At 36.4% G+C, this 13,590-nt stretch overlaps 1 protein-coding gene across 2 annotated transcripts in view; it reads right to left on the bottom strand.

Annotated features, from left to right (window-relative positions):
* The window catches only part of HIBADH (3-hydroxyisobutyrate dehydrogenase), a 75,657-nt gene that overhangs the window by 40,016 nt on the left and 22,051 nt on the right, over positions 1-13,590 (bottom strand). The window contains exons 5-6 of one of the 2 annotated variants that reach the window (XR_014942976.1): positions 8,704-8,819; positions 2,801-8,070 (exon numbers count right to left, since the gene is read on the bottom strand). The exons of the other annotated variant lie outside the window; for it this stretch is intronic. The gene's annotated coding sequence lies outside the window, so the exon portion shown is untranslated. Of the gene's footprint in view, positions 1-2,800; positions 8,071-8,703; positions 8,820-13,590 lie in introns of those variants that run through there. 2 annotated transcript variants of the gene reach the window in all.

Genomic DNA, 13,590 nt, shown 5'->3' with positions numbered 1-13,590 from the left:
TGCTTGGGAGATTATTTCCCATGAGAACAAGATGTATTGATGTCACCAAACCAGTAAGATATCAGCTCTTTTCATCACAAGGTATGAAAAATACCTCTATGATCTGTATTTTATCTGGCATTGGAGATGGTCCACAAGTTGGCCCTTTCACTGGCCATTTACATAACATGTTAATATCACTCTCTGAAGCTCTCACACAACTATTTTTATGATCTGTAGGAAGTCATTGGGAAAGCCAATGAAACCACATGGGCTGAAGCACTAGGAATATGTGTAGGGAAGCTCAGAACTGCATCATCTTTGTATTTAATCTTAATAATCAGCAATCTTTCTCAAGTCATCAGTACTCAAATGAAGAACAGCTGACTGAAAATAAATGCCACTACCAAGAACTATTAATAGACATCAAACTGTAGAAATGACTTGAAGAACCTGCACTTTGTGTTATCAGTGTAGTGAAAGGGACAAATAAAGGAGAATACCAGACTTACAGATTTCTGCTACATCTCTGGCAGCAGAATATATACACCTACTGTGTGGCTAGCTAGAAGTCTGTCTATCTATCAGGATTTGGACACACTGTAATTAGACACTGCAGATACAAATCAGGCAAGAATTCCCACTGCACAGAATTGAGACAGTGAAGGAGAATGAACAATGCCCAGAACTGCCATGGGAAAAAAAAATCCCTACCACACAACACAATTCATGAACTTCAGCCAAGACCCAAATACTATCTCTTCCATAATAGTTTATGTAGAAGCAGCAGATACTGTGAAAAAGCATATTCACTCCTATCCTTATCGGACCCCAGTACATTAGTTCCCCACTGAAGTGAGCTGATTTCACAATCCTTACTATTTTTCTGGAGATGTTCCTACTTATGGATCTAGATAACCATAAGACATTCATTCCCTTTGGTAAATAAAGCTCCCAACAAACACCACTTAAGTTCACCAACAATAGATGTTTACATACAAGATTGAGAAAATGTATAGCAGGACTTCAATCCCGTGAAAACAGAAAGTAAGAGAAGCAAAACCAGTGATACACTATTTACAATACATTCTGAGCTAAAACAGATTGTGTGGTTTTCCCTACATGTAAATAAGAATCTTTATAAGCTAAAGCTTAAAATGCAGACAGTTAATGTATTTTCTGCTTTAAGACTAACTAGAAACAGCTCAGTTATTATGGCAACAGACAGAAAAGGAAGGTCTGTAACACTGAAGTTTAGAAGCAAGTAATTATGTGCCCATGTACTGTTTATAGTTAGAAAAGGGCTTGACTATTTGACCTGCAGCAAAATATATCGGTATTGCTGATAAGACGGGTAATGCGTACATGCCTGCTGCAGACGGTGTCTCTGTTGATAAATTATGCCAGATGTTTTTCAGAATTGGCTCTGATAATCTTTTACCTTTAGCTCAGTCAAATTATCAGTTTTTCAGTTTCTGGGATCCTACTACTAGAAGCGCTCCCAGGTAGTGTTTTTTGTTTGTTTGTTTTTATATAGATCACTTTTATCTAGCTTGAATATAGTACGTGCCAGCCCATGAAAAAAACTTATTCCTCTGTTCATCCATTCCTAGAATACCATCAGTTCAGAGATGGGATAGCAATAACTTACACTGCATTCTGGCAGGTCTCCAGGGCAGTATTTTTGCTTAATCTGGCCACTTAATATCTTGTAACAGTTTAAAAGGTCTTCAAAAATGTATTTAACAGCTCCACATTACTCTGGCAGAACAGCAAGGTGCTTACTTTTAAGTGCAATGTATAATTAAGTGGCAAGCAGTGCAGCATAATACAATTTGATCTCATTACGGTTGCTGTCAGATGAAAAAGAAGAAAAAAAGAAGAGAAAAAAAAAGCAGCAAACTAAATTTCCAGGGAAAGATAATATACCATAGTTCTTAATATCCTCATGTTAAGAGGGTTACTGAAGTATCCCCTCAACATATGTAAAAATGTGGTCACAGTGCCATAAATTCAGTATGTGGGAAGTGTTGGTACTAATTACTGGTATAGAACCTTGACATTACACATTGCAAAAACTAAGCATCAACTAGACCAGCTCTCTGACAGCAAAGAGATAATTATTAGGCTTCCGCTGTCTCAGAATTCCCAGGTCTTATTAATGCCAGTGTGCGCGCAGACACACAAAACTCAAAAGAATGGAAGCTTCTCTCACTGTGATATGATAACCCACTTAAAAAAACAAAACAAAACAAAACAACACAGATAAAATAACTCATTTGTTATGGGCTTATTTATAGCTGTCCTAATCTGATCACCTTATTATTATTATGATTATTATTTTTCCAATAAATAATAATCCACTAAATATGCCAGCAGTTTCTTTCAGGCTGCACACTTTGGAAGAGAACTATTTGTTACCTTTCCTTTAGTATTTGTCACTGTCTATCCAAGACAAAGACAACCCAGCAAATCTGTGACTCAAACCGTTTGTTCACTCAAATGCAGTGAAAACCACATGCTCAGAGAAGTTGTGGGTTCATGTATCAACTTGTCCTAATTCTGGATCCCACACACATCCCAAAGCCTGTTCTAGAACTAGTTGGGTAATACAAATATTAAGTCCAACACATCACTGGATCACTGTTGTTACATATGTTAGGAACAATTCTATAGATGATGCCATGCCCAAGCAAGAAAATTTCATGCTAACTTAAGGCTTCTTGGACAGCCAGGCTGATCTTATTTATCTTTCCCTTACCATTTCTTTAGAGAATCTTCTTCCTTCAATACAGCCTCCAACATTTTACCTGCCTGTCCATTTTTACTGGTAAAACATGGAGATTATGCTGAGAACACAAATATCCCTCATTCAACACATTATGTGGAACTTAGGCGTATGATAAAGCAATGTCATAGGTTTTTTTTCCAGTGTCTAACTACATTCATCTGCATTTTCCGTAACACTTTATATATCTATATGTTATTTATGTATAAATAATTACAAAGTCCTTCTCTCAGTACTCTGAGGCAATGCAGCATTGTAAATTTTAACCATCAAAAGGCTGTACACAGACACAACAATTGAGAACACAACACAATTAAGTTACTGTCCAACTGAAAATCTATCAATTCACCTTTCTGGAAATGTTTATAGTTGCAACAAAAATTAATTCACTGGATAATCATTAATGTAGCAGAAATAATTCAGCAAGAAACTAAGGTGTACACTACTACAATTACTGTCATTTTATGGCTTCGATACATATTTGTGTGGAAGGCTGAATGCAGTAAACACATCAGAGAATATCTTATTACCCAGTAATGCACACAGTCAACTACCTCATTGGCATTATAAAATGGTTATTTTAGGTTGCTGTTGTTGTAAGGAAATGTTACACTTTTTGTTATTCATTTTATTGGCTCATTTCTGATGTGTAAGGTAGGGCAATGTAAGATAAGAGAAAAGAACAGGGATATAAATGCACATATGCATACTATTTAACTTGCCCTACATATACCAGCGCCTGAAAAATATATAGTTCATAGGTGAGAACTTTAAACAGTTTATGAGCACTACTACTAGCTTTAAATATTATTTCTGATGTCATTAAAAAGAGTCAAATGGGAACACAAAATGATGTACTTAAAATAATGCCTGAACCATTATGTTTTAACCAGTTGTCACCCTAATTGGTGCTTTATTTTTAAGAAAACAAAGAAGTACAAAAGCGCTTATATCAGCAACATTGTTTACAAACCCATAAAAGACAGAAATGCTTGTTCTTCCAGGATGCATATTGTTCCTTCAGAGGAAACCCTTTGCCTGTTGCCTAGGAGAACATCACTGTTTTTGCACTGTAAAACAAAATTAGTACTTGGATGCTGAACAGGTTGATAACATCCTGTTCTATGATGCAATCCATTCCTTTCCCAGTGAACATCTTTCATTTATTTGTGACAGCAGTCATCTAACCATTCTGCACAAAGATGCAGAAGAATTTAAGTACAGTCGAAAGGCTGTAACAGGATTTCTTTGGGATACTGTTCGTAACTATCCTCAGTAGTGCTCCATTATCCAACCAATGTCAGCTGTGAATCCCGCTTTGAAAGCAGGTTCTGCAGATTTCTTTTCTGAAACTAGTTAAAGCTTCTTAGCTCTTACCTTATGATTAGTTTATGGATCTACTTTACACCTGGTTTGCAAAATTATCATTCTCTAAAACTAGAAAAGGTAAAGCCAATGGTCCTGGGCACCTACTATAAAAATTGGAGGGTGTTTTCTACACAAGTAGCACTAATTTTGTTCTCTACATTTATTTCCAAGCATGTATCAGCTGGAGTATTAACCAGCTTCTGGAGTAAGAAATTTCATGTGGTACCATTAATGTGATATCTGCATTTTGCCACTAACCAATGCTGGGCTAAAAAAGATAACTGGATTTTGCTTTATTTTAATAGTGGGATCCCAGTGCATCTGCTATGGATCTAAGAGTCCTTGGAAGTATGCAGAATTTTTTTCATTCCCCTAAGAAAAAGCCTTTCTGTACTGTTTGAAATTTCATGTAGGGTTAGAAAAAATATTACTGGGAACATCAACTGTAAAAAAATCATACGCACAGACACAACCTTTATATATTTATGTACGTTATCTTATAAAATGCCACTTTTGACAATATAGTAGTCAAACACTTTTCATATTTTCTAAGGACCACATGCTGCACGCTTCAGCATTTCCATTTTTACTGACCCAAAAGCTAAAAACTTTTACAAAAAGAAAGAAAAAAATCAGAAGTGTCTGCGTAGGAAATAACTCTTGTAAAGTTTAAAGCAGTAAGTATACAAATACTATAAAATCCAGCCACTCTAAAATGGTGGTAGGTGTAACTGATTATAGTAATTAAACATTCCCATTATACACTGTCATTAAATTTTCTGATTTAAAACATGTTGATTAAACTACTTTAAAAATGGGCAAAGCAAAACACAACATTAGCATGTTTTGGACCCTATGTGTAAACACACATTACTTATGTCAAATGAAAAGTAAAGCAGAAATCTCTTTTCTGAAGACATTAAAATTCACTTTATTGGTTTGTTCTTCTCCCTTTCTCACCCAATCCCCAATTTTTTATCAGGCTAACTCAATTAGTGCACTGCATCTTAAAAGATACTCATTTTGTTTCTTCCTTTAATCCAGATATTCCTGTTTTTCGCCTCTGCTCTGTGATTCCCATTATTGCTCCCAGTAGCAGCGGTGTCACACCAGATTGAGCTGGCAGACGCAGAATCAAAACTGTGTTATGATTAAACAGGTCTATAAGAAAAACACTCCAAGTTACAGAGATTCTTTCCTCAGCAACCATTATTTTTAATGAGGCCAGTTTACTTTTGGAATCTTGGCAAAAAACAGTCATTTACTCTAGTCCTAGAGCAATGACTGCAAACTGGGCAAATATAAAGATTACATGCAATGTAAAATCTGCATGTGCATATCATTACACAAGGAAAGCATGATGTGCTGGGAAAGAGGCCTGTCAAGCTATCGTGTTTGTTAATGAAAAGAACAGTTTTATTCCAAAACAGTCTACTGTATCAGATTTGATAGAGCAAGTGTTAACTAAACGTTGTGCTTAAAAGCTTTGATGAGAAAATCTAACACGTTAAACCAAGAAACAGTTCAAGGACAGCAGGAGGCAATTCCAGAACACAGGCACAATCTATAAAGGCAAAGTACCACGGCTTTTTGATGTTAAGTAAGTAGCAATATCAGTATACAACAAAGCTTAAAGGCAGACTGTTGTATCAAGTTTAAAAGTTTAATATCCAGGGTCAAAAGCCTCAATTACCCATTCTACTACTACTCCTCTTAGTGAACAGATCAGTGTTACTTTTAAAGATTTATCTGCTTAAAGCATTACCTGAATGATCGTCTTTTTTTCTTATTCTCTTAGGATCTGGATTTTTAGTATTTTCATTACGCTGCATCTCAGACACTCAGACTAAGGCAAAACATGTATGTTTGGACTTGCACAAGGTGGGAGGTCAGAGACACTTAATTTGAAAACGTACATTTCTTAAAATGGGCTATGTCCATTAAGTGCACTAAGAAAAAGGGCAATAGTACAAGAGGAGTGGCACTTAGTAAAACTGCAGGTAAATTACTGCAGTAGCATTTAGGCTGAAAGCATTAAAGTGCGCATTCAAAAAATACTAGGTCGGGAAAGAAAATCCCTCTTACACAGACTAGGGATTTATTACACTTTTGACTATGCCATCATATTAAATTTGTCAAATGGGCCACATGACACATGTTATTAGCCATGTAATAATTTAGTTAAGTGAGGAAAGATGATTTCCTAGTTATTTCTAATGGCCATGTGCTTTCTTTTATCTGTTTCTAAAACAGTAAGGAGGGTATGATTAAACAGTAACTAGAAAACATTTTTAAGGCAAGAGAAGATTCAAAAACAACTTCATAAATTTCCTTTTTTCAGTTTTATTTTGGAGATATTCACACTTGATACAAGAAATTGTATGGATTCCTCTACATATACTCTTACACCTCTGCACTCAACAGCCTTTAAGAGATCATTGCGAGCATCCCAGCACACAAATCTAAGTTCATTCATTAACTTAAATAGGAACACAGTTCTGTTGTTATCGCCTTACCAAATAAATAGCAACTAAATACTCTGGTATGGCAGTTTTAACACTTTTTTATGCTTGTCAACAAAACATAGCACTAAATCACTACGTTTAAAGGAATATTAATTATCATACATTATAAATTAAGCCCTAAAACCTACAGAAAATAAATAAATGGGGTGAAGGGGAGAATTGTTTCTGTGCAAGTTTTCATAAATTGTCAAGTGCCTACGTTGAGCATGCTAGGCTACAATGCCACCTGGTGGCTTGTAAAACATACCAGGATTCTGTGTGAACAGTGCTTAATGGGTTGGAAAATATGCAATATTCTATAAAAATACTAAACATGGCAGCAATGTTTAAGTTAATCATTTGAATTTCTTAGCTAATTAGTCTTTTTTTCTTTATTGTGTTGCTTCTGTTACAGCGTTTTATTTAAGTTTTAAAGCTTTTTAATGTCCGGATCTAACCAGCTAGGATTTTACAGTTATTTCAAATAATAAGTTGAACTTGCCAATGAGTACATTACACTGTACACATGCACACAGACTAATTCACACAACCCTTAAAATTGAATTCTTCCCCATTTGAGGAAAAATCAGATGCAGCAGAAGTCTAAAAGGAGGGTTACTGAAATGCTTTGTAAAATTACACTGTATAATTAATTCCATAGTAAGAACGTTTTTATGGTGTGTGTTGGTGACCTTTTATTACCATCAAGTTCACAATGCTGGTGGGCTGCCTTTTAATCCCTCCGCAGACAAAGGCCCTAAATAAACACAGATTCCTTCCTGGGAAAAAGTCCTCTCTGGTTAAATGGTAAGGAAATGAGTAAATCATTAGTAATCTTTAAAGCCAAAGCTATAAACTCAAGTTACCTTAAGTTAAAATGAAAGTGTCCTGCAAGAGTTTCAAAGTTCTGTCACAGATAGAAATCTCCAGCTCTTGACTCCAGACTAGGCGCCAGCTGATAAACAAACAATTTAAGTCAAGAGCTGGAGAATTCCCAGCTTTTTCATTTAATGGCCTTGGCCAAGAGTATTTATGGCCTCCAGTTTTATTCTCACTTAGCTCTAAGAGGAAATTTAAACTCATCATTATCTTAAAGCCCCATATGGGCCACAGTCAGCTCACCTGATAGAGCTCCTTTTAGTCTGCACAAGTTCTACTCCCCGCTAGAAGTGATGTAATAGCGTAAACTAATTAAAAGTAGTTTTAGGCTGACTTTTTAATAGACTAAATAAATTTTGTTCAATATGGTTTATATTCCCACTTGGGGCAGTAACGATTCCAAAAAGTTTAACTTTACAGTTTCCAATCTAAACTACTAGTAGTTTATTCCATAAAAGACAATTGAAACAAACAAACAAGCAGTCTTCAGTACGAAAGCATTCGGGTGTTAAAACCAACTCCTTTGGAAATTCTTTGCCATAAATTGATTCCCTGGCACCAAAAGATACACAGAATTGTGAAAAAGCAGACTGCGTAACATTGCTGACACTTCCAACAAAGCATTTCAGGAATGCAAAGACGTATGTAATTAGAACACTACATTTAGAGCATTACATTTAGTACTTGTTCTGGTTTTAGAATGAAAATAAGCAAAAATATGGAGGTAGAAATTAAATTTTAACCAGGCACTGGTGGTTAAGCCAGTGTTGAATGTGGTGAGCAAATTCAACATGAAATACTTTGTCCTAACACAAGAGGAAGATAACGTGATCCTGTGTCTCAGACAACACCATCCTTCTGTTCTAAAAGCACACATGAGGAAGTTATGATTCCTTAATACAGATTCTAGTGCTTATTTCACTTCAGAGATTTTTAAATCTATCATGAATTAGATTCAACATGTGTCATCTCATCTCAGACATCTCCCCCAGATAAAACATTGGTCTTACATATAAAGGTTTAGAATCTTTTAATTAAGAAATCACTTTCACAGTTGTCAGAGACAGAGAACCTTACTTAGCAGAAAGTCTACTATTCCTAAAGGGTTAATGAAAGTCAAACTTGAAGCCAGAAGGTTGTATTCTCCTCCCACCCGGCCCCCTCCCCCAGAAATACTTTCCTAACCTGACTTGGCTGAAAAAGGCAATTAATTGTTCCAGTGTCTGCCAAGACTTCTTATTCCTTTAAAAAATGCGGATAGTGTTTGAGACAGCTGGCTATTCCAAACCCAGGTAACACTCCTAAATGTGGAAAGAATGAGGGAACATGAATTATGATTAGTATTTTAAATGGATTTTAAAAAGACAGACTGACAGATATCTAAAAGCTACTGTATTTCCAGCATGTATTATTTAAAAAGAAAACGATGTTATCTAAATGTCTGCTCAGCTACGCAAAATATTTGGAAGCAGTTTAATACAAATTGCATTAAAATGCGTAATTAGTTTTTTCCATCTTTGTTAGGAACTAAAAGTGCAGACACATGCATGCACACAAAGCAACCACAAAGTGACAGACAAGAACCCTTCCGAGCCTGAGCCATTGCAATTCCTACAGAAAGTATTAATTTTAGGTCAAGTTGAGGTCATTGCAAAGCAGAGAAAAGAAACCCTGAAGACAATAGTCTGCCAAGTATTTGGCTTAGCACTGAGCACAGAACTGCAATTAAATCCTTATTTGCTTTTCTACAATAGTAAGAATTCTAAAAGATACCACAATATGAGGGAAAACAACAGAAAATCCAGAAAATTAATCCTGCAGCATTTTTGCTAATGAAGAAGCTCACAGTAAGAAACTGCTAGCTGACCAACAGCACTTGGAGTCAACGTAACAAGGAACATTCATCCCTTGTATAATAAGGTGAAACATTCAAGTATTATTAGTTAATAGCTAAAACTCTGTGATTTGTATGAAGTTATGATTATGCTGTGTTATCATAATAATAGAAATAACTTTTAGAAGAGGCAGCAGTTACTTATATCTCACGATAGTACTTCCATTATCACCAAATGCACCAGATTTATTGTCTTCTGGTTTATAGGACATACACGTCACAGGATGTAGCTTAAGAAATAATCTCCTGTTTGAATGAACAGGGATAGCAGCCTGTATTGTTTGGGGTTTTTTTTTGTGCACTTTTCAATAGTCATTCCATTCTAGACATACAACACAGGTTAGATGTGAGTCAGTATTAGTAATTCCTAAACACTGGAAGAAATATTACAGAGGTTTTTACAAACATATAAGAACTAGCATAAGAAAGATCAGACACATCCTTCTGTCCTCTGTCCTGTATATAGTTTACTTGCTTTTATTTGTCAAGATGCAACAATTAATACAGTGGCTTTACGCCTGATCTAAATTGCTCCCTCTCTACCCTTTGATTTTCATGCACACACTGAAAACTGCAAAGTTCTTCCTCATTGTAGTACTTATTCATATTGACAGTAACATTTGTCGGTTTCCATAGGGCAAAGTAATCAAGTTTTACTATATCCACATTGTACCGCATCCTCAGCTTGGGAAAGTCAAAAAGTAAAAGTGCAAGGTTCAATTGAAGCAACACACGCAAATAACCACAAATGGGTAGATTGTATCCTAGAGACTTGGGAAAGTTGCAGACAAAGTTGTGTAGTTCAGCAACCTCCGTGAGCATTAAGAACAGTAAAATCTCCATGCTGAATCCACACGCCAATAAAAGAAACACTCCCAGTTGCTTCTTTTGCAACTGCAAGTCTGTGCCAGGTACTTACAGACAAGTACCTCTCAACCAGTAAACCTTCTCCAGGTCTCTTTCTCCCAAGAAGTGCTGTATATTCTATCATTGGAAATCCAGGGCAACATTTGGAATTTAGAAAACGTGCTTTATTTCATGAGCCAATATAGAAGATACTCAAGTCATTATAGAATCAAGTAACAGAGACTCAAGAATGCTCATTCCCAGCTGTGACCTCATTAAAAACAGCAGAATACGTAACACAGTGGATCAGTGGACATTATTTCTGCTTCAGTTATAGAATTAGGAGGTGAGGGATAGCATTTTGTAATGAATCCAATACTGCTGTGCTGAAGAGACAATCGGTAGGAATCACTCTACAAATCCAAACGCACTACCTGAAATTAGATGACCTCAAAATGATGAGGACACAAGAAGTTGCCAAACCACATATCCTCTTCCCGCTTTGTTTTCTACTCAGTAGCTTTTTTGTCTGTGTAGTTTGATTGCAAAGAAAAGCCATTGTATTTTACTGCTTCTTGCATAATGTAATGAAAGAACTGACTCAAAGACTTGTTTACTATTTTCAACTGTATTATTTGGTCTAATAAAAGCTTCTGTCTCTCTGTACACAGTCTTCCTCCTTTGTATTCTTAAATCACCATGTAAAAGAACACTGGCACCGTGTTACTACGAGTGCTTCTGAGTCATTATAGATATGTTATTCGTGTGGCAAGAATTTAATTAGCATAATACTACAGTACTTTGGTAAAAATTTATTACTAGAAGGAGCCAAAATGCCTCTGCGGTTCAGCATCCAGGAGCATGTGAAAATGGTAATGCACACCACTTTTAGACTGAGAGGATTACTACACCCAAGTAGTAATTCACACGCATCCCACAAGCAACGGCAGAGCCGTAGCAAATGCCACTCTTAGCCGCATAGGGCTATATTTGACTGACAACTGCATTTGGCCTGTCTTTTTCCAATTAAACTCCATCTGTTTGCTCCACTGTACTGGCTGGCTTCAGGCTTCACAACAGAACATCCACTGTATGTTATTGCATCTACTTCCCCCAAACTGTTTGATGCCAGAAGCCTGGAGATGCTTCCTCAAAACACGCGGCTGTGAAAGGCAGACAAGATGGGTGGATGGGTGGGAAAGGATATTTGGCATGAGAGTACTGGGAGCAACCTGAAAAAAAGCATGGTTTTAATAACTTTGGCATATTCAAGGAAGGGTTAAGTGGCTACCAAAAAAAATGTAATAAAAGCACCATTTTTCTGTCATTATATAGTCTGACCAAAATGTTTCTGAAACCAAAATTAAATGCTATGATCCCTTCCATTCACTAACTTTTACATTCAAAAATAAAGAACAACCAAACTGATTTAAATGAAATTCTGTACAAGAATTTGTGCTTGGCTAAAAATGGGGCATTTGAGCCTGAAGCAAAAGTAAAACCACCAAGTTATAAACCTCTCAAAGGGAAGGTTTATAATAGAATGCCAACAGACCCTTAACTATAGTGGAGTCGTTAGGTGCCAATATATAAATAACTTTAGTTTTTGTGGTCAACTAATGATAAATTAGATACAGTGCAAGTGGATACAGTAGGGTTCTGATTCAGTAAACAGTAAGGGCCAAAAGTGCATGTTTGGATTTTTAGACAAGTATAGCATAGATTTGATGCTGGCTCTGAAACAGAGCCTATAAGGGACGTTTGGACTTTAAGTAGTATGCAAGCCATATTCTGAATTCTTGGGGGCTTGTAAAATAAAACCTCCTTAACAAGCTTTGCTGCCTACTGTTTCAATCTTCTAAGAGTCCTTCAACCCTGTTACCAAAACATGCCTCATTCAAATTTAGTATAATTATCTGCTAAGGAAAACAACATGCTAAGTTAAGTGTACATAATCACCTTCACTAGTATGAATTGATAGGCATACTCATACAGTACAAAAAAAAAGTGTCAGTGACAGAACAGTAACAGATTACTTGCCATTTTCTTTACTATGTGTCAGTTACTTCATCACCAATAGAAATGCCTTCCTGTAGCCTAGTTCTGTTCAGCACTGGAACATCTGTGTGTGCATGTACATTTGTGTTGGCCCTGGGAAACATTTATTGCATTGTTCCACAGCAGTCAAGCCTTACACCTCATGACACGTGGAGGCAGTGAGTGATGCTATTAGTGTTCTCTGTGGGACTTCCATCTTGCAGCAGGTGGGAACACTCAGAGGCAGCCAGGATTCAGGCCAAGGCTGATGAGAAGATGCTCCAGTTCAGGAAGTTCTCTTGTTTTCCAGATCCACATCAGCTTCTCGTTTGGTCTTCCACTACAAAATCTTCACAGTGCCCTGACATCACCTCTAGCTTCCCACTAATGTAAACTCCAAGATGAATATCTCTAGAGATAAGAAAGCTCTAAAAGAGAGCTCAATTACAACAGGGCTTCATGTGCTTATAGAACACAAGCAGAAAGGTTCCCACCCACTACTGCCCATTAAATTCTCAAAGAGAAAGAAAAATATCCTTTCACCACATTCAACACATTATTCATGGAAAAGATTGCAGAGCTGATCTCTCATACAGTTTTCAACCACTATCAGTTGTAGCAATTTGTGGAAACAGATTCATATCAGAGAAACATAAGACATCAACCAAGTCTGAAGACCTAAGTATAGTTATATACCTGCACATACAATCCATAGTTAAAACCGGAATTTATGTTGATTACTGAAAAGTCGTGAATTTATGCAAAACTAAAAGATCTAACAAACTAAACACAAGAAGCACACTCCTCAGCCCAAATCCAAGTGGTCTTCTCCATACTCACTGTGGCAAGTACACAAACAGCCACAAGCCATGCATTCCTACCATACATTCTCAGAAAGGAGAGGAAATACTCAGATTGAAAAGGACAGCAAAAATTCATGTTGTTTCTGACTGCACATGGTTAAGCTCCAGATTTGCAAAGCAACTAGGATCTAATAGTTTGCAGCAACTCAAGTCAAATAACATAAATGAGTAATCATGTCAGATTAGTATTATTGCCAATGATCTAAATTACATATTAAAAAAGCCCCAGAAGCTTATGAAGAGTTAAATACCATATAATGATAGCATCGAATCATTATGTGATTTAAAATACACAGAGGTCTTAATAAAGTGATACACAATGTTTTACACTTCCAATTTCACTGGAGACAAACCCAGTATTTTTTCACAGTTCTTCTTCCAGCTAAATCAACTACGGGAATAAAAGAGGTACCTACATTTTAGGAGTTAAAG

The sequence above is a fragment of the Coturnix japonica genome, chromosome 2 (assembly GCF_054131305.1).
Source record: "Coturnix japonica strain WE chromosome 2, WE-NBRP24, whole genome shotgun sequence".
Lineage (NCBI taxonomy): Eukaryota > Metazoa > Chordata > Aves > Galliformes > Phasianidae > Coturnix > Coturnix japonica.
Note: the sequence above shows the minus strand (reverse complement) of the source record. Positions and strands in the feature narration are given on the sequence as shown.